Here is a 22,756-nt window from a genome sequence, read left to right on the forward strand (position 1 = left end):
TAGTTTGATTCCATAATAACCCAATGGAAAAAATGCTAAGCAAGTGCATATTGATTATCTGGAAAGCAGGTTACACGAATAAACGAGGTATGCAAAGGGGCGAAATGGATCGCTGGGTCCTACCACCTTGGTGAAAACTTGCGGGAACCCGAGGGTTATATATGCCTCTTGCAAATGCTTCAACAGATACCATTGGGGAACAGGCTTTGACCCCATAGATGATATATTTTCCCTTCAGATTTAGTCAAAGAACATCACTGGAACAGAACAATACATACACAGAGAGCAAACTTGAACTAATATAAACTTCTTACGATTAATTTTCTCACTTTTATCATATAGTGAACAATGGTGTTGTAAATACCTAAATAATTACATATGCCAAGTAAGCATACATGTAAGTGACTACATGTGGTGTGATAGAACTTCAAGACCCTAGGCATAGTTGTCTATAGTAACATGAAAGCAAATAAGAAGAACCTGTCAAAGTCTAGAACTCTTGATTAGTTCGATTCCGTAATAACCCAATGGAAGAAATGCTAAGCAAGTGCATATTGATTATCTGGAAGGCAGGCTACACGAATAAACAATGTAAGCAAAGTGGCGAAATGGATCGCTGGGTCCTACCACCTTGGTGAAAACTTGCTGGGACCCGAGGGGTATAAATGCCTCTTGCAAAAGCTTCAGCAGATACTACTGGGGAACAGGCTTTGACCCCATAGGTGATATCTTTTCCCTTCAGATTTAGTCACAGAACATCACTGGAACAGAAAAATACATCCACACAGAACAAACTTGAACTAATATAAACTTCTTCTTACGATTAATTTTCACACTTTTATAATGTAGTGACCAGTGGTGTTGTAAATACCTAAAGAGTTACATATGCCAAGTAAGCATACATGTAAGTGACTACATGTGGTGTGATAGAACTTCAAGACCCTAGGCATAGTTGTCTATAGTAACATGAAAGCAATAAAGAAGAACCTGTCAAAGTCTAGAACTCTTGATTAGTTTGATTCCATAATAACCCAATGGAAAAATTGCTAAGCAAGTGCATATTGATTATCTGGAGGGCTGGCTACACGAATAAACAAGGTAAGCAAAGTGGCGAAATGTATCGCTTGGTCCTACCACCTTGGTGAAAACTTGCTGGGACACGAGGGGTATAAATGCCTCTTGCAAAAGCTTAAGCAGATACCATTGGGGAACAGGCTTTGACCCCATAGGTGATATCTTTTCCCTTCAGATGTAGTCACAGAACATCACTGGAACAGAACAATACATCCACACAGAGCAAACTTGAACTAATATAAACTTCTTCTTACGATTAATTTTCACAATTTTATCATACAGTGACCAGTGGTGTTGTAAATACCTAAAGAGTTACATATGCCAAGTAAGCATACATGTAAGTGACTAAATGTGGTGTGATAGAACTTCAAGACCCTAGGCATATTTGTCTATAGTAACATAAAAGCAAATAAGAAGAACCTGTCAAAGTCTAGAACTCTTGATTAGTTTGATTCCATAATAACCCAATGGAAAAAATGCTAAGCAAGTGCATATTGATTATCTGGAAGGCAGGCTACACAAATAAACAAGGTATGTAAAGGGACGAAATGGATCGCTGGGTCCTACCACCTTGTTGGTGAAAACTTGCTGGGACCCGAGGGGTATAAATGCCTCTTGCAAAAGCTTAAGCAGATACCATTGGGGAACAGGCTTTGACCCCATAGGTGATATCTTTTCCCTTCAGATGTAGTCACAGAACATCACTGGAACAGAACAATACATCCACACAGAGCAAACTTGAACTAATATAAACTTCTTCTTACGATTAATTTTCACAATTTTATCATACAGTGACCAGTGGTTTTGTAAATACCTAAAGAGTTACATATGCCAAGTAAGCATACATGTAAGTGACTACATGTGGTGTGATAGAACTTCAAGACCCTAGGCATATTTGTCTATAGTAACATAAAAGCAAATAAGAAGAACCTGTCAAAGTCTAGAACTCTTGATTAGTTTGATTCCATAATAACCCAATGGAAAAAATGCTAAGCAAGTGCATATTGATTATCTGGAAGGCAGGCTACACAAATAAACAAGGTATGTAAAGGGACGAAATGGATCGCTGGGTCCTACCACCTTGTTGGTGAAAACTTGCTGGGACCCGAGGGGTATAAATGTCTCTTGCAAAACCTTCAGCAGATACCATTGGGGAACAGGCTTTGACCCCATAGGTGATATCATTTCCCTTCATATTTAGTCACAGAACATCACTGGAACAGAACAATGCATCCACACAAAGAAAACTTGAACTAATATAAACTTCTTCCTACGATTAATTTTCACACTTTTATCATATAGTGAACAATGGTGTTGTAAATACCTAAAGAATTACATATGCCAAGTAAGCATACATGTAAGTGACTACATGTGGTGTGATAGAACTTCAAAACCCTAGGCATAGTTGTCTATAGTAACATGAAAGCAAATAAGAAGAACCTGTCAAAGTCTAGAACTCTTGATTAGTTTGATTCCATAATAACCCAATGGAAAAAATGCTAAGCAAGTGCATATTTATTATCTGGAAGGCAGGCTACATGAATAAACAAGGTATGTAAAGGGGCGAAATGGATCGCTGGGTCCTACCACCTTGGTGAAAACTTGCTGGGACCCGAGGGGTATAAATGCCTCTTGCAAAAGCTTAAGCCGATACCATTGGGGAACAGGCTTTGACCCCATAGGTGATATCTTTTCCCTTCAGATTTAGTCACAGAACATCACTGGAACAGAACAATACATCCACACAGAGCAAACTTGAACTAATATAAACTTCTTCTTACGATTAATTTTCACAATTTTATCATACAGTGACCAGTGGTTTTGTAAATACCTAAAGAGTTACATATGCCAAGTAAGCATACATGTAAGTGACTACATGTGGTGTGATAGAACTTCAAGACCCTAGGCATATTTGTCTATAGTAACATAAAAGCAAATAAGAAGAACCTGTCAAAGTCTAGAACTCTTGATTAGTTTGATTCCATAATAACCCAATGGAAAAAATGCTAAGCAAGTGCATATTGATTATCTGGAAGGCAGGCTACACAAATAAACAAGGTATGTAAAGGGACGAAATGGATCGCTGGGTCCTACCACCTTGTTGGTGAAAACTTGCTGGGACCCGAGGGGTATAAATGTCTCTTGCAAAACCTTCAGCAGATACCATTGGGGAACAGGCTTTGACCCCATAGGTGATATCATTTCCCTTCATATTTAGTCACAGAACATCACTGGAACAGAACAATGCATCCACACAAAGAAAACTTGAACTAATATAAACTTCTTCCTACGATTAATTTTCACACTTTTATCATATAGTGAACAATGGTGTTGTAAATACCTAAAGAATTACATATGCCAAGTAAGCATACATGTAAGTGACTACATGTGGTGTGATAGAACTTCAAAACCCTAGGCATAGTTGTCTATAGTAACATGAAAGCAAATAAGAAGAACCTGTCAAAGTCTAGAACTCTTGATTAGTTTGATTCCATAATAACCCAATGGAAAAAATGCTAAGCAAGTGCATATTTATTATCTGGAAGGCAGGCTACATGAATAAACAAGGTATGTAAAGGGGCGAAATGGATCGCTGGGTCCTACCACCTTGGTGAAAACTTGCTGGGACCCGAGGGGTATAAATGCCTCTTGCAAAAGCTTAAGCCGATACCATTGGGGAACAGGCTTTGACCCCATAGGTGATATCTTTTCCCTTCAGATTTAGTCACAGAACATCACTGGAACAGAACAATACATACACAGAGCAAACTTGAACTAATATAAACTTCTTCTTACGATTAATTTTCTCACTTTTATCATATAGTGAACAATGGTGTTGAAAATACCTAAAGAATTACATATGCCAAGTAAGCATACATGTAAGTGACTACATGTGGTGTGATAGAACTTCAAAACCCTAGGTATAGTTGTCTATAGTAACATGAAAGCAAATAAGAAGAACCTGTCAAAGTCTAGAACTCTTGATTAGTTTGATTCCATAATAACCCAATGGAAGAAATGCTAAGCAACTGCATATTGATTATCTGGAGGGCTGGCTACACGAATAAACAAGGTAAGCTAAGTGGCGAAATGGATCGCTGGGTCCTACCACCTTGGTGAAAACTTGCTGGGACCCGAGGGTTATATAAGCCTCTTGCAAAAGCTTCAGCAGATACCATTGGGGAACAGGCTTTGACCCCATAGGTGGTATCTTTTCCCTTCAGATTTAGTCAAAGAACATCACTGGAACAGAACAATACATCCACACAGAGCAAACTTAAACTAATATAAACTTCTTCTTACGATGAATTTTCACAATTTTATCATACAGTGACCAGTGGTGTGTTAAATACCTAAAGAGTTACATATGCCAAGTAAGCATACATGTAAGTGACTACATGTGGTGTGATAGAACTTCAAGACCCTAGGCATAGTTGTCTATAGTAACATGAAAGCAAATAAGAAGAACCTGTCAAAGTCTAGAACTCTTGATTAGTTTGATTCCGTAGCTACACAAATAAACGAGGTATGCAAAGGGGCGAAATGGATCGCTGGGTACGACCACCTTGGTGAAAACTTGCTGGGACCCGAGGGTTATATATGCCTCTTGCAAATGCTTCAGCAGATACCATTGGGGAACAGGCTTTGACCCCATAGATGATATCTTTTCCCTTCAGATTTAGTCAAAGAACATCACTAGAACAGAACAATACATACACAGAGAGCAAACTTGAACTAATATAAACTTCTTCTTACGATTAATTTTCTCACTTTTATCATACAGTGAACAATGGTGTTGTAAATACCTAAAGAATTACATATGCCAAGTAAGCATACATGTAAGTGACTACATGTGGTGTGATAGAACTTCAAAACCCTAGGCATATTTGTCTATAGTAACATGAAAGTAAATAAGAAGAACCTGTCAAAGTCTAGAACTCTTGATTAGTTTGATTCCATAATAACCCAATGGAAAAAATGCTAAGCAAGTGCATATTGATTATCTGGAAGGCAGGCTACACAAATAAACAAGGTATGTAAAGGGACGAAATGGATCGCTGGGTCCTACCACCTTGTTGGTGAAAACTTGCTGGGACCCGAGGGGTATAAATGTCTCTTGCAAAAACTTCAGCAGATACCATTGGGGAACAGGCTTTGACCCCATAGGTGATATCATTTCCCTTCATATTTAGTCACAGAACATCACTGGAACAGAAAAATACATCCACACAGAACAAACTTGAACTAATATAAACTTCTTCTTACGATTAATTTTCACACTTTTATAATGTAGTGACCAGTGGTGTTGTAAATACCTAAAGAGTTACATATGCCAAGTAAGCATACATGTAAGTGACTACATGTGGTGTGATAGAACTTCAAGACCCTAGGCATAGTTGTCTATAGTAACATGAAAGCAAATAAGAAGAACCTGTCAAAGTCTAGAACTCTTGATTAGTTTGATTCCATAATAACCCAATGGAAAAAATGCTAAGCAAGTGCATATTGATTATCTGGAGGGCTGGCTACACGAATAAACAAGGTAAGCAAAGTGGCGAAATGTATCGCTTGGTCCTACCACCTTGGTGAAAACTTGCTGGGACCCGAGGGGTATAAATGCCTCTTGCAAAAGCTTAAGCAGATACCATTGGGGAACAGGCTTTGACCCCATAGGTGATATCTTTTCCCTTCAGATGTAGTCACAGAACATCACTGGAACAGAACAATACATCCACACAGAGCAAACTTGAACTAATATAAACTTCTTCTTACGGTTAATTTTCACAATTTTATCATACAGTGACCAGTGGTGTTGTAAATACCTAAAGAGTTACATATGCCAAGTAAGCATACATGTAAGTGACTACATGTGGTGTGATAGAACTTCAAGACCCTAGGCATATTTGTCTATAGTAACATAAAAGCAAATAAGAAGAACCTGTCAAAGTCTAGAACTCTTGATTAGTTTGATTCCATAATAACCCAATGGAAAAAATGCTAAGCAAGTGCATATTGATTATCTGGAAGGCAGGCTACACAAATAAACAAGGTATGTAAAGGGACGAAATGGATCGCTGGGTCCTACCACCTTGTTGGTGAAAACTTGCTGGGACCCGAGGGGTATAAATGTCTCTTGCAAAAACTTCAGCAGATACCATTGGGGAACAGGCTTTGACCCCATAGGTGATATCATTTCCCTTCATATTTAGTCACAGAACATCACTGGAACAGAACAATGCATCCACACAAAGAAAACTTGAACTAATATAAACTTCTTCTTACGATTAATTTTCACACTTTTATCATATAGTGAACAATGGTGTTGTAAATACCTAAAGAATTACATATGCCAAGTAAGCATACATGTAAGTGACTACATGTGGTGTGATAGAACTTCAAGACCCTAGGCATAGTTGTCTATAGTAACATGAAAGCAAATAAGAAGAACCTGTCAAAGTCTAGAACTCTTGATTAGTTCGATTCCGTAATAACCCAATGGAAGAAATGCTAAGCAAGTGCATATTGATTATCTGGAAGGCAGGCTACACGAATAAACAAGGTATGTAAAGGGGCGAAATGGATCGCTGGGTCCTACCACCTTGGTGAAAACTTGCTGGGACCCGAGGGGTATAAATGCCTCTTGCAAAAGCTTCAGCAGATATCATTGGGGAACAGGCTTTGACCCCATATGTGATATCTTTTCCCTTCAGATGTAGTCACAGAACATCACTGGAACAGAACAATACATCCACACAGAGCAAACTTGAACTAATATTAACTTCTTCTTATGATTAATTTTCACAATTTTATCATACAGTGACCAGTGGTGTTGTAAATACCTAAAGAGTTACATATGCCAAGTAGGCATACATGTAAGTGACTACATGTGGTGTGATAGAACTTCAAGACTCTAGGCATATTTGTCTATAGTAACATGAAAGCAAATAAGAAGAACCTGTCAAAGTCTAGAACTCTTGATTAGTTTGATTCCATAATAACCCAATGGAAAAAATGCTAAGCAAGTGCATATTTATTATCTGGAAGGCAGGCTACATGAATAAACAAGGTATGTAAAGGGGCGAAATGGATCGCTGGGTCCTACCACCTTGGTGAAAACTTGCTGGGACCCGAGGGGTATAAATGCCTCTTGCAAAAGCTTCAGCAGATACCATTGGGGAACAGGCTTTGACCCCATAGCTGATATCTTTTCCCTTCAGATGTGGTCACAGAACATAACTGGAACAGAACAATACATCCACACAGAGCAAACTTGAACTAATATTAACTTCTTCTTATGATTAATTTTCACAATTTTATCATACAGTGACCAGTGGTGTTGTAAATACCTAAAGAGTTACATATGCCAAGTAGGCATACATGTAAGTGACTACATGTGGTGTGATAGAACTTCAAGACTCTAGGCATATTTGTCTATAGTAACATGAAAGCAAATAAGAAGAACCTGTCAAAGTCTAGAACTCTTGATTAGTTTGATTCCATAATAACCCAATGGAAAAAATGCTAAGCAAGTGCATATTGATTATCTGGAAGGCAGGCTACATGAATAAACAAGGTATGTAAAGTGGCGAAATGGATCGCTGGGTCCTACCACCTTGGTGAAAACTTGCTGGGACCCGAGGGGTATAAATGCCTCTTGCAAAAGCTTAAGCAGATACCATTGGGGAACAGGCTTTGACCCCATAGGTGATATCTTTTCCCTTCAGATTTAGTCACAGAACATCACTGGAACAGAACAATACATACACAGAGAGCAAACTTGAACTAATATAAACTTCTTCTTACGAATAATTTTCTCACTTTTATCATATAGTGAACAATGGTGTTGTAAATACCTAAAGAATTACATATGCCAAGTAAGCATACATGTAAGTGACTACATGTGGTGTGATAGAACTTCAAAACCCTAGGCATAGTTGTCTATAGTAACATGAAAGCAAATAAGAAGAACCTGTCAAAGTCTAGAACTCTTGATTAGTTTGATTCCATAATAACCCAATGGAAGAAATGCTAAGCAACTGCATATTGATTATCTGGAGGGCTGGCTACACGAATAAACAAGGTAAGCTAAGTGGCGAAATGGATCGCTGGGTCCTACCACCTTGGTGAAAACTTGCTGGGAACCGAGGGGTATATAAGCCTCTTGCAAAAGCTTCAGCAGATACCATTGGGGAACAGGCTTTGACCCCATAGGTGGTATCTTTTCCCTTCAGATTTAGTCAAAGAACATCACTGGAACAGAACAATACATCCACACAGAGCAAACTTAAACTAATATACACTTCTTCTTACGATTAATTTTCACAATTTTATCATACAGTGACCAGTGGTGTGTTAAATACCTAAAGAGTTACATATGCCAAGTAAGCATACATGTAAGTGACTACATGTGGTGTGATAGAACTTCAAGACCCTAGGCATAGTTGTCTATAGTAACATGAAAGCAAATAAGAAGAACCTGTCAAAGTCTAGAACTCTTGATTAGTTTGATTCCGTAATAACCCAATGGAAGAAATGCTAAGCAAGTGCATATTGATTATCTGGAAGGCAGGCTACACAAATAAACGAGGTATGCAAAGGGGCGAAATGGATCGCTGGGTACGACCACCTTGGTGAAAACTTGCTGGGACCCGAAGGTTATATATGCCTCTTGCAAATGCTTCAGCAGATACCATTGGGGAACAGGCTTTGACCCCATATGTGATATCTTTTCCCTTCAGATGTAGTCACAGAACATCACTGGAACAGAACAATACATCCACACAGAGCAAACTTGAACTAATATAAACTTCTTCTTACGATTAATTTTCACAATTTTATCATACAGTGACCAGTGGTGTTGTAAATACCTAAAGAGTTACATATGCCAAGTAGGCATACATGTAAGTGACTACATGTGGTGTGATAGAACTTCAAGACTCTAGGCATATTTGCCTATAGTAACATGAAAGCAAATAAGAAGAACCTGTCAAAGTCTAGAACTCTTGATTAGTTTGATTCCATAATAACCCAATGGAAAAAATGCTAAGCAAGTGCATATTTATTATCTGGAAGGCAGGCTACATGAATAAACAAGGTATGTAAAGGGGCGAAATGGATCGCTGGGTCCTACCACCTTGGTGAAAACTTGCTGGGACCCGAGGGGTATAAATGCCTCTTGCAAAAGCTTCAGCAGATACCATTGGGGAACAGGCTTTGACCCCATAGCTGATATCTTTTCCCTTCAGATGTGGTCACAGAACATAACTGGAACAGAACAATACATCCACACAGAGCAAACTTGAACTAATATTAACTTCTTCTTATGATTAATTTTCACAATTTTATCATACAGTGACCAGTGGTGTTGTAAATACCTAAAGAGTTACATATGCCAAGTAGGCATACATGTAAGTGACTACATGTGGTGTGATAGAACTTCAAGACTCTAGGCATATTTGTCTATAGTAACATGAAAGCAAATAAGAAGAACCTGTCAAAGTCTAGAACTCTTGATTAGTTTGATTCCATAATAACCCAATGGAAAAAATGCTAAGCAAGTGCATATTTATTATCTGGAAGGCAGGCTACATGAATAAACAAGGTATGTAAAGTGGCGAAATGGATCGCTGGGTCCTACCACCTCTGTGAAAACTTGCTTGGACCCGAGGGGTATAAATGCCTCTTGCAAAAGCTTAAGCAGATACCATTGGGGAACAGGCTTTGACCCCATAGGTGATATCTTTTCCCTTCATATTTAGTCACAGAACATCACTGGAACAGAACAATACATACACAGAGAGCAAACTTGAACTAATATAAACTTCTTCTTACGAATAATTTTCTCACTTTTATCATATAGTGAACAATGGTGTTGTAAATACCTAAAGAATTACATATGCCAAGTAAGCATACATGTAAGTGACTACATGTGGTGTGATAGAACTTCAAAACCCTAGGCATAGTTGTCTATAGTAACATGAAAGCAAATAAGAAGAACCTGTCAAAGTCTAGAACTCTTGATTAGTTTGATTCCATAATAACCCAATGGAAGAAATGCTAAGCAACTGCATATTGATTATCTGGAGGGCTGGCTACACGAATAAACAAGGTAAGCTAAGTGGCGAAATGGATCGCTGGGTCCTACCACCTTGGTGAAAACTTGCTGGGAACCGAGGGGTATATAAGCCTCTTGCAAAAGCTTCAGCAGATACCATTGGGGAACAGGTTTTGACCCCATAGGTGGTATCTTTTCCCTTCAGATTTAGTCAAAGAACATCACTGGAACAGAACAATACATCCACACAGAGCAAACTTAAACTAATATAAACTTCTTCTTACGATTAATTTTCACAATTTTATCATACAGTGACCAGTGGTGTGTTAAATACCTAAAGAGTTACATATGCCAAGTAAGCATACATGTAAGTGACTAAATGTGGTGTGATAGAACTTCAAGACCCTAGGCATAGTTGTCTATAGTAACATGAAAGCAAATAAGAAGAACCTGTCAAAGTCTAGAACTCTTGATTAGTTTGATTCCGTAATAACCCAATGGAAGAAATGCTAAGCAAGTGCATATTGATTATCTGGAAGGCAGGCTACACAAATAAACGAGGTATGCAAAGGGGCGAAATGGATCGCTGGGTACGACCACCTTGGTGAAAACTTGCTGGGACCCGAGGGTTATATATGCCTCTTGCAAATGCTTCAGCAGATACCATTGGGGAACAGGCTTTGACCCCATAGATGATATCTTTTCCCTTCAGATTTAGTCAAAGAACATCACTAGAACAGAACAATACATACACAGAGAGCAAACTTGAACTAATATAAACTTCTTCTTACGATTAATTTTCTCACTTTTATCATACAGTGAACAATGGTGTTGTAAATACCTAAAGAATTACATATGCCAAGTAAGCATACATGTAAGTGACTACATGTGGTGTGATAGAACTTCAAAACCCTAGGCATAGTTGTCTATAGTAACATGAAAGTAAATAAGAAGAACCTGTCAAAGTCTAGAACTCTTGATTAGTTTGATTCCATAATAACCCAATGGAAAAAATGCTAAGCAAGTGCATATTGATTATCTGGAGGGCTGGCTACACGAATAAACAAGGTAAGCAAAGTGGCGAAATGTATCGCTGGGTCCTACCACCTTGGTGAAAATTTGCCTGGACCCGAGGGGTATAAATGCCTCTTGCAAAAGTTTAAGCAGATACCATTGGGGAACAGGCTTTGACCCCATAGGTGATATCTTTTCCCTTCAGATGTAGTCACAGAACATCACTGGAACAGAACAATACATCCACACAGAGCAAACTTGAACTAATATAAACTTCTTCTTACGATTAATTTTCACAATTTTATCATACAGTGACCAGTGGTGTTGTAAATACCTAAAGAGTTACATATGCCAAGTAAGCATACATGTAAGTGACTACATGTGGTGTGATAGAACTTCAAGACTCTAGGCATATTTGTCTATAGTAACATGAAAGCAAATAAGAAGAACCTGTCAAAGTCTAGAACTCTTGATTAGTTTGATTCCATAATAACCCAATGGAAAAAATGCTAAGCAAGTGCATATTGATTATCTGGAAAGCAGGTTACACGAATAAACGAGGTATGCAAAGGGGCGAAATGGATCGCTGGGTCCTACCACCTTGGTGAAAACTTGCGGGAACCCGAGGGTTATATATGCCTCTTGCAAATGCTTCAACAGATACCTTTGGGGAACAGGCTTTGACCCCATAGATGATATATTTTCCCTTCAGATTTAGTCAAAGAACATCACTGGAACAGAACAATACATACACAGAGAGCAAACTTGAACTAATATAAACTTCTTCTTACGATTAATTTTCTCACTTTTATCATATAGTGAACAATGGTGTTGTAAATACCTAAATAATTACATATGCCAAGTAAGCATACATGTAAGTGAGTACATGTGGTGTGATAGAACTTCAAAACCCTAGGCATAGTTGTCTATAGTAACATGAAAGCAAATAAGAAGAACCTGTCAAAGTCTAGAACTCTTGATTAGTTTGATTCCGTAATAACCCAATGGAAGAAATGCTAAGCAAGTGCATATTGATTATCTGGAAGGCAGGCTACACAAATAAACGAGGTATGCAAAGGGGCGAAATGGATCGCTGGGTCCTACCACCTTGGTGAAAACTTGCTGGGACCCGAGGGGTATATAAGCCTCTTGCAAAAGCTTCAGCAGATACCACTGGGGAACAGGCTTTGACCCCATAGGTGGTATCTTTTCCCTTCAGATTTCGTCAAAGAACATCACTGGAACAGAACAATGCATCCACACAGAGCAAACTTAACTAATATAAACTTCTTCTTACGATTAATTTTCACAATTTTATCATACAGTGACCAGTGGTGTTGTAAATACCTAGAGTTACAAATGCCAAGTAAGCATACATGTAAGTGACTACATGTGGTGTGATAGAACTTCAAGACCCTAGGCATAGTTGTCTATAGTAACATGAAAGCAAATAAGAAGAACCTGTCAAAGTCTAGAACTCTTGATTAGTTCGATTCCGTAATAACCCAATGGAAGAAATGCTAAGCAAGTGCATATTGATTATCTGGAAGGCAGGCTACACGAATAAACAATGTAAGCAAAGTGGCGAAATGGATCGCTGGGTCCTACCACCTTGGTGAAAACTTGCTGGGACCCGAGGGGTATAAATGCCTCTTGCAAAAGCTTAAGCAGATACCATTGGGGAACAGGCTTTGACCCCATAGGTGATATCTTTTCCCTTCAGATGTAGTCACAGAACATCACTGGAACAGAACAATACATCCACACAGAGCAAACTTGAACTAATATAAACTTCTTCTTACGATTAATTTTCACAATTTTATCATACAGTGACCAGTGGTGTTGTAAATACCTAAAGAGTTACATATGCCAAGTAAGCATACATGTAAGTGACTACATGTGGTGTGATAGAACTTCAAGACCCTAGGCATAGTTGTCTATAGTAACATAAAAGCAAATAAGAAGAACCTGTCAAAGTCTAGAACTCTTGATTAGTTTGATTCCATAATAACCCAATGGAAAAAATGCTAAGCAAGTGCATATTGATTATCTGGAAGGCAGGCTACACAAATAAACAAGGTATGTAAAGGGACGAAATGGATCGCTGGGTCCTACCACCTTGTTGGTGAAAACTTGCTGGGACCCGAGGGGTATAAATGTCTCTTGCAAAAACTTCAGCAGATACCATTGGGGAACAGGCTTTAACCCCATAGGTGATATCATTTCCCTTCATATTTAGTCACAGAACATCACTGAAACAGAACAATACATCCACACAAAGAAAACTTGAACTAATATAAACTTCTTCTTACGATTAATTTTCACACTTTTATCATATAGTGAACAATGGTGTTGTAAATACCTAAAGAATTACATATGCCAAGTAAGCATACATGTAAGTGACTACATGTGGTGTGATAGAACTTCAAGACCCTAGGCATAGTTGTCTATAGTAACATGAAAGCAAATAAGAAGAACCTGTCAAAGTCTAGAACTCTTGATTAGTTCGATTCCGTAATAACCCAATGGAAGAAATGCTAAGCAAGTGCATATTGATTATCTGGAAGGCAGGCTACACGAATAAACAAGGTATGTAAAGGGGCGAAATGGATCGCTGGGTCCTACCACCTTGGTGAAAACTTGCTGGGACCCGAGGGGTATAAATGCCTCTTGCAAAAGCTTTAGCAGATACTACTGGGGAACAGGCTTTGACCCCATAGGTGATATCTTTTCCCTTCAGATTTAGTCACAGAACATCACTGGAACAGAAAAATACATCCACACAGAACAAACTTGAACTAATATAAACTTCTTCTTACGATTAATTTTCACACTTGTATAATGTAGTGACCAGTGGTGTTGTAAATACCTAAAGAGTTACATATGCCAAGTAAGCAGACATGTAAGTGACTACATGTGGTGTGATAGAACTTCAAGACCCTAGGCATAGTTGTCTATAGTAACATGAAAGCAAATAAGAAGAACCTGTCAAAGTCTAGAACTCTTGATTAGTTTGATTCCGTAATAACCCAATGGAAGAAATGCTAAGCAAGTGCATATTGATTATCTGGAAGGCAGGCTACACAAATAAACGAGGTATGCAAAGGGGCGAAATGGATCGCTGGGTCCTACCACCTTGGTGAAAACTTGCTGGGACCCGAGGGGTATATAAGCCTCTTGCAAAAGCTTCAGCAGATACCACTGGGGAACAGGCTTTGACCCCATAGGTGGTATCTTTTCCCTTCAGATTTCGTCAAAGAACATCACTGGAACAGAACAATGCATCCACACAGAGCAAACTTAACTAATATAAACTTCTTCTTACGATTAATTTTCACAATTTTATCATACAGTGACCAGTGGTGTTGTAAATACCTAAAGAGTTACAAATGCCAAGTAAGCATACATGTAAGTGACTACATGTGGTGTGATAGAACTTCAAGACCCTAGGCATAGTTGTCTATAGTAACATGAAAGCAAATAAGAAGAACCTGTCAAAGTCTAGAACTCTTGATTAGTTCGATTCCGTAATAACCCAATGGAAGAAATGCTAAGCAAGTGCATATTGATTATCTGGAAGGCAGGCTACACGAATAAACAATGTAAGCAAAGTGGCGAAATGGATCGCTGGGTCCTACCACCTTGGTGAAAACTTGCTGGGACCCGAGGGGTATAAATGCCTCTTGCAAAAGCTTAAGCAGATACCATTGGGGAACAGGCTTTGACCCCATAGGTGATATCTTTTCCCTTCAGATGTAGTCACAGAACATCACTGGAAAAGAACAATACATCCACACAGAGCAAACTTGAACTAATATAAACTTCTTCTTACGATTAATTTTCACAATTTTATCATACAGTGACCAGTGGTGTTGTAAATACCTAAAGAGTTACATATGCCAAGTAAGCATACATGTAAGTGACTACATGTGGTGTGATAGAACTTCAAGACCCTAGGCATAGTTGTCTATAGTAACATAAAAGCAAATAAGAAGAACCTGTCAAAGTCTAGAACTCTTGATTAGTTTGATTCCATAATAACCCAATGGAAAAAATGCTAAGCAAGTGCATATTGATTATCTGGAAGGCAGGCTACACAAATAAACAAGGTATGTAAAGGGACGAAATGGATCGCTGGGTCCTACCACCTTGTTGGTGAAAACTTGCTGGGACCCGAGGGGTATAAATGTCTCTTGCAAAAACTTCAGCAGATACCATTGGGGAACAGGCTTTAACCCCATAGGTGATATCATTTCCCTTCATATTTAGTCACAGAACATCACTGAAACAGAACAATACATCCACACAAAGAAAACTTGAACTAATATAAACTTCTTCTTACGATTAATTTTCACACTTTTATCATATAGTGAACAATGGTGTTGTAAATACCTAAAGAATTACATATGCCAAGTAAGCATACATGTAAGTGACTACATGTGGTGTGAAAGAACTTCAAGACCCTAGGCATAGTTGTCTATAGTAACATGAAAGCAAATAAGAAGAACCTGTCAAAGTCTAGAACTCTTGATTAGTTCGATTCCATAATAACCCAATGGAAGAAATGCTAAGCAAGTGCATATTGATTATCTGGAAGGCAGGCTACACGAATAAACAAGGTATGTAAAGGGGCGAAATGGATCGCTGGGTCCTACCACCTTGGTGAAAACTTGCTGGGACCCGAGGGGTATAAATGCCTCTTGCAAAAGCTTTAGCAGATACTACTGGGGAACAGGCTTTGACCCCATAGGTGATATCTTTTCCCTTCAGATTTAGTCACAGAACATCACTGGAACAGAAAAATACATCCACACAGAACAAACTTGAACTAATATAAACTTCTTCTTACGATTAATTTTCACACTTTTATAATGTAGTGACCAGTGGTGTTGTAAATACCTAAAGAGTTACATATGCCAAGTAAGCATACATGTAAGTGACTACATGTGGTGTGATAGAACTTCAAGACCCTAGGCATAGTTGTCTATAGTAACATGAAAGCAAATAAGAAGAACCTGTCAAAGTCTAGAACTCTTGATTAGTTTGATTCCATAATAACCCAATGGAAAAAATGCTAAGCAAGTGCATATTGATTATCTGGAGGGCTGGCTACACGAATAAACAAGGTAAGCAAAGTGGCGAAATGTATCGCTTGGTCCTACCACCTTGGTGAAAACTTGCTGGGACCCGAGGGGTATAAATGCCTCTTGCAAAAGCTTAAGCAGATACCATTGGGGAACAGGCTTTGACCCCATAGGTGATATCTTTTCCCTTCATATTTAGTCACAGAACATCACTGGAACAGAACAATACATACACAGAGAGCAAACTTGAACTAATATAAACTTCTTCTTACAAATAATTTTCTCACTTTTATCATATAGTGAACAATGGTGTTGTAAATACCTAAAGAATTACATATGCCAAGTAAGCATACATGTAAGTGACTACATGTGGTGTGATAGAACTTCAAAACCCTAGGCATAGTTGTCTATAGTAACATGAAAGCAAATAAGAAGAACCTGTCAAAGTCTAGAACTCTTGATTAGTTTGATTCCATAATAACCCAATGGAAGAAATGCTAAGCAACTGCATATTGATTATCTGGAGGGCTGGCTACACGAATAAACAAGGTAAGCTAAGTGGCGAAATGGATCGCTGGGTCCTACCACCTTGGTGAAAACTTGCTGGGAACCGAGGGGTATATAAGCCTCTTGCAAAAGCTTCAGCAGATACCATTGGGGAACAGGTTTTGACCCCATAGGTGGTATCTTTTCCCTTCAGATTTAGTCAAAGAACATCACTGGAACAGAACAATACATCCACACAGAGCAAACTTAAACTAATATAAACTTCTTCTTACGATTAATTTTCACAATTTTATCATACAGTGACCAGTGGTGTGTTAAATACCTAAAGAGTTACATATGCCAAGTAAGCATACATGTAAGTGACTAAATGTGGTGTGATAGAACTTCAAGACCCTAGGCATAGTTGTCTATAGTAACATGAAAGCAAATAAGAAGAACCTGTCAAAGTCTAGAACTCTTGATTAGTTTGATTCCGTAATAACCCAATGGAAGAAATGCTAAGCAAGTGCATATTGATTATCTGGAAGGCAGGCTACACAAATAAACGAGGTATGCAAAGGGGCGAAATGGATCGCTGGGTACGACCACCTTGGTGAAAACTTGCTGGGACCCGAGGGTTATATATGCCTCTTGCAAATGCTTCAGCAGATACCATTGGGGAACAGGCTTTGACCCCATAGATGATATCTTTTCCCTTCAGATTTAGTCAAAGAACATCACTAGAACAGAACAATACATACACAGAGAGCAAACTTGAACTAATATAAACTTCTTCTTACGATTAATTTTCTCACTTTTATCATACAGTGAACAATGGTGTTGTAAATACCTAAAGAATTACATATGCCAAGTAAGCATACATGTAAGTGACTACATGTGGTGTGATAGAACTTCAAAACCCTAGGCATAGTTGTCTATAGTAACATGAAAGTAAATAAGAAGAACCTGTCAAAGTCTAGAACTCTTGATTAGTTTGATTCCATAATAACCCAATGGAAAAAATGCTAAGCAAGTGCATATTGATTATCTGGAGGGCTGGCTACACGAATAAACAAGGTAAGCAAAGTGGCGAAATGTATCGCTGGGTCCTACCACCTTGGTGAAAATTTGCTGGGACCCGAGGGGTATAAATGCCTCTTGCAAAAGTTTAAGCAGATACCATTGGGGAACAGGCTTTGACCCCATAGGTGATATCTTTTCCCTTCAGATGTAGTCACAGAACATCACTGGAACAGAACAATACATCCACACAGAGCAAACTTGAACTAATATAAACTTCTTCTTACGATTAATTTTCACAATTTTATCATACAGTGACCAGTGGTGTTGTAAATACCTAAAGAGTTACATATGCCAAGTAAGCATACATGTAAGTGACTACATGTGGTGTGATAGAACTTCAAGACCCTAGGCATAGTTGTCTATAGTAACATGAAAGCAAATAAGAAGAACCTGTCAAAGTCTAGAACTCTTGATTAGTTTGATTCCGTAATAACCCAATGGAAGAAATGCTAAGCAAGTGCATATTGATTATCTGGAAGGCAGGCTACACAAATAAATGAGGTATGCAAAGGGGCGAAATGGATCGCTGGGTCCTACCACCTTGGTGAAAACTTGCTGGGACCCGAGGGGTATATAAGCCTCTTGCAAAAGCTTCAGCAGATACCACTGGGGAACAGGCTTTGACCCCATAGGTGGTATCTTTTCCCTTCAGATTTCGTCAAAGAACATCACTGGAACAGAACAATGCATCCACACAGAGCAAACTTAACTAATATAAACTTCTTCTTACGATTAATTTTCACAATTTTATCATACAGTGACCAGTGGTGTTGTAAATACCTAAAGAGTTACAAATGCCAAGTAAGCATACATGTAAGTGACTACATGTGGTGTGATAGAACTTCAAGACCCTAGGCATAGTTGTCTATAGTAACATGAAAGCAAATAAGAAGAACCTGTCAAAGTCTAGAACTCTTGATTAGTTCGATTCCGTAATAACCCAATGGAAGAAATGCTAAGCAAGTGCATATTGATTATCTGGAAGGCAGGCTACACGAATAAACAATGTAAGCAAAGTGGCGAAATGGATCGCTGGGTCCTACCACCTTGGTGAAAACTTGCTGGGACCCGAGGGGTATAAATGCCTCTTGCAAAAGCTTAAGCAGATACCATTGGGGAACAGGCTTTGACCCCATAGGTGATATCTTTTCCCTTCAGATGTAGTCACAGAACATCACTGGAACAGAACAATACATCCACACAGAGCAAACTTGAACTAATATTAACTTCTTCTTATGATTAATTTTCACAATTTTATCATACAGTGACCAGTGGTGTTGTAAATACCTAAAGAGTTACATATGCCAAGTAGGCATACATGTAAGTGACTACATGTGGTGTGATAGAACTTCAAGACTCTAGGCATATTTGTCTATAGTAACATGAAAGCAAATAAGAAGAACCTGTCAAAGTCTAGAACTCTTGATTAGTTTGATTCCATAATAACCCAATGGAAAAAATGCTAAGCAAGTGCATATTTATTATCTGGAAGGCAGGCTACATGAATAAACAAGGTATGTAAAGGGGCGAAATGGATCGCTGGGTCCTACCACCTTGGTGAAAACTTGCTGGGACCCGAGGGGTATAAATGCCTCTTGCAAAAGCTTCAGCAGATACCATTGGGGAACAGGCTTTGACCCCATAGCTGATATCTTTTCCCTTCAGATGTGGTCACAGAACATAACTGGAACAGAACAATACATCCACACAGAGCAAACTTGAACTAATATTAACTTCTTCTTATGATTAATTTTCACAATTTTATCATACAGTGACCAGTGGTGTTGTAAATACCTAAAGAGTTACATATGCCAAGTAGGCATACATGTAAGTGACTACATGTGGTGTGATAGAACTTCAAGACTCTAGGCATATTTGTCTATAGTAACATGAAAGCAAATAAGAAGAACCTGTCAAAGTCTAGAACTCTTGATTAGTTTGATTCCATAATAACCCAATGGAAAAAATGCTAAGCAAGTGCATATTTATTATCTGGAAGGCAGGCTACATGAATAAACAAGGTATGTAAAGTGGCGAAATGGATCGCTGGGTCCTACCACCTTGGTGAAAACTTGCTGGGACCCGAGGGGTATAAATGCCTCTTGCAAAAGCTTAAGCAGATACCATTGGGGAACAGGCTTTGACCCCATAGGTGATATCTTTTCCCTTCAGATTTAGTCACAGAACATCACTGGAACAGAACAATACATACACAGAGAGCAAACTTGAACTAATATAAACTTCTTCTTACGAATAATTTTCTCACTTTTATCATATAGTGAACAATGGTGTTGTAAATACCTAAAGAATTACATATGCCAAGTAAGCATACATGTAAGTGACTACATGTGGTGTGATAGAACTTCAAAACCCTAGGCATAGTTGTCTATAGTAACATGAAAGCAAATAAGAAGAACCTGTCAAAGTCTAGAACTCTTGATTAGTTTGATTCCATAATAACCCAATGGAAGAAATGCTAAGCAACTGCATATTGATTATCTGGAGGGCTGGCTACACGAATAAACAAGGTAAGCTAAGTGGCGAAATGGATCGCTGGGTCCTACCACCTTGGTGAAAACTTGCTGGGAACCGAGGGGTATATAAGCCTCTTGCAAAAGCTTCAGCAGATACCATTGGGGAACAGGCTTTGACCCCATAGTTGGTATCTTTTCCCTTCAGATTTAGTCAAAGAACATCACTGGAACAGAACAATACATCCACACAGAGCAAACTTAAACTAATATAAACTTCTTCTTACGATTAATTTTCACAATTTTATCATACAGTGACCAGTGGTGTGTTAAATACCTAAAGAGTTACATATGCCAAGTAAGCATACATGTAAGTGACTACATGTGGTGTGATAGAACTTCAAGACCCTAGGCATAGTTGTCTATAGTAACATGAAAGCAAATAAGAAGAACCTGTCAAAGTCTAGAACTCTTGATTAGTTTGATTCCGTAATAACCCAATGGAAGAAATGCTAAGCAAGTGCATATTGATTATCTGGAAGGCAGGCTACACAAATAAACGAGGTATGCAAAGGGGCGAAATGGATCGCTGGGTACGACCACCTTGGTGAAAACTTGCTGGGACCCGAAGGTTATATATGCCTCTTGCAAATGCTTCAGCAGATACCATTGGGGAACAGGCTTTGACCCCATATGTGATATCTTTTCCCTTCAGATGTAGTCACAGAACATCACTGGAACAGAACAATACATCCACACAGAGCAAACTTGAACTAATATAAACTTCTTCTTACGATTAATTTTCACAATTTTATCATACAGTGACCAGTGGTGTTGTAAATACCTAAAGAGTTACATATGCCAAGTAGGCATACATGTAAGTGACTACATGTGGTGTGATAGAACTTCAAGACTCTAGGCATATTTGTCTATAGTAACATGAAAGCAAATAAGAAGAACCTGTCAAAGTCTAGAACTCTTGATTAGTTTGATTCCATAATAACCCAATGGAAAAAATGCTAAGCAAGTGCATATTTATTATCTGGAAGGCAGGCTACATGAATAAACAAGGTATGTAAAGGGGCGAAATGGATCGCTGGGTCCTACCACCTTGGTGAAAACTTGCTGGGACCCGAGGGGTATAAATGCCTCTTGCAAAAGCTTCAGCAGATACCATTGGGGAACAGGCTTTGACCCCATAGCTGATATCTTTTCCCTTCAGATGTGGTCACAGAACATAACTGGAACAGAACAATACATCCACACAGAGCAAACTTGAACTAATATTAACTTCTTCTTATGATTAATTTTCACAATTTTATCATACAGTGACCAGTGGTGTTGTAAATACCTAAAGAGTTACATATGCCAAGTAGGCATACATGTAAGTGACTACATGTGGTGTGATAGAACTTCAAGACTCTAGGCATATTTGTCTATAGTAACATGAAAGCAAATAAGAAGAACCTGTCAAAGTCTAGAACTCTTGATTAGTTTGATTCCATAATAACCCAATGGAAAAAATGCTAAGCAAGTGCATATTTATTATCTGGAAGGCAGGCTACATGAATAAACAAGGTATGTAAAGTGGCGAAATGGATCGCTGGGTCCTACCACCTTGGTGAAAACTTGCTGGGACCCGAGGGGTATAAATGCCTCTTGCAAAAGCTTAAGCAGATACCATTGGGGAACAGGCTTTGACCCCATAGGTGATATCTTTTCCCTTCATATTTAGTCACAGAACATCACTGGAACAGAACAATACATACACAGAGAGCAAACTTGAACTAATATAAACTTCTTCTTACGAATAATTTTCTCACTTTTATCATATAGTGAACAATGGTGTTGTAAATACCTAAAGAATTACATATGCCAAGTAAGCATACATGTAAGTGACTACATGTGGTGTGATAGAACTTCAAAACCCTAGGCATAGTTGTCTATAGTAACATGAAAGCAAATAAGAAGAACCTGTCAAAGTCTAGAACTCTTGATTAGTTTGATTCCATAATAACCCAATGGAAGAAATGCTAAGCAACTGCATATTGATTATCTGGAGGGCTGGCTACACGAATAAACAAGGTAAGCTAAGTGGCGAAATGGATCGCTGGGTCCTACCACCTTGGTGAAAACTTGCTGGGAACCGAGGGGTATATAAGCCTCTTGCAAAAGCTTCAGCAGATACCATTGGGGAACAGGTTTTGACCCCATAGGTGGTATCTTTTCCCTTCAGATTTAGTCAAAGAACATCACTGGAACAGAACAATACATCCACACAGAGCAAACTTAAACTAATATAAACTTCTTCTTACGATTAATTTTCACAATTTTATCATACAGTGACCAGTGGTGTGTTAAATACCTAAAGAGTTACATATGCCAAGTAAGCATACATGTAAGTGACTAAATGTGGTGTGATAGAACTTCAAGACCCTAGGCATAGTTGTCTATAGTAACATGAAAGCAAATAAGAAGAACCTGTCAAA

The sequence above is a fragment of the Scardinius erythrophthalmus genome, assembly GCF_964197995.2.
Source record: "Scardinius erythrophthalmus genome assembly, chromosome: 2".
Taxonomy (NCBI): Eukaryota; Metazoa; Chordata; class Actinopteri; order Cypriniformes; family Leuciscidae; genus Scardinius; species Scardinius erythrophthalmus.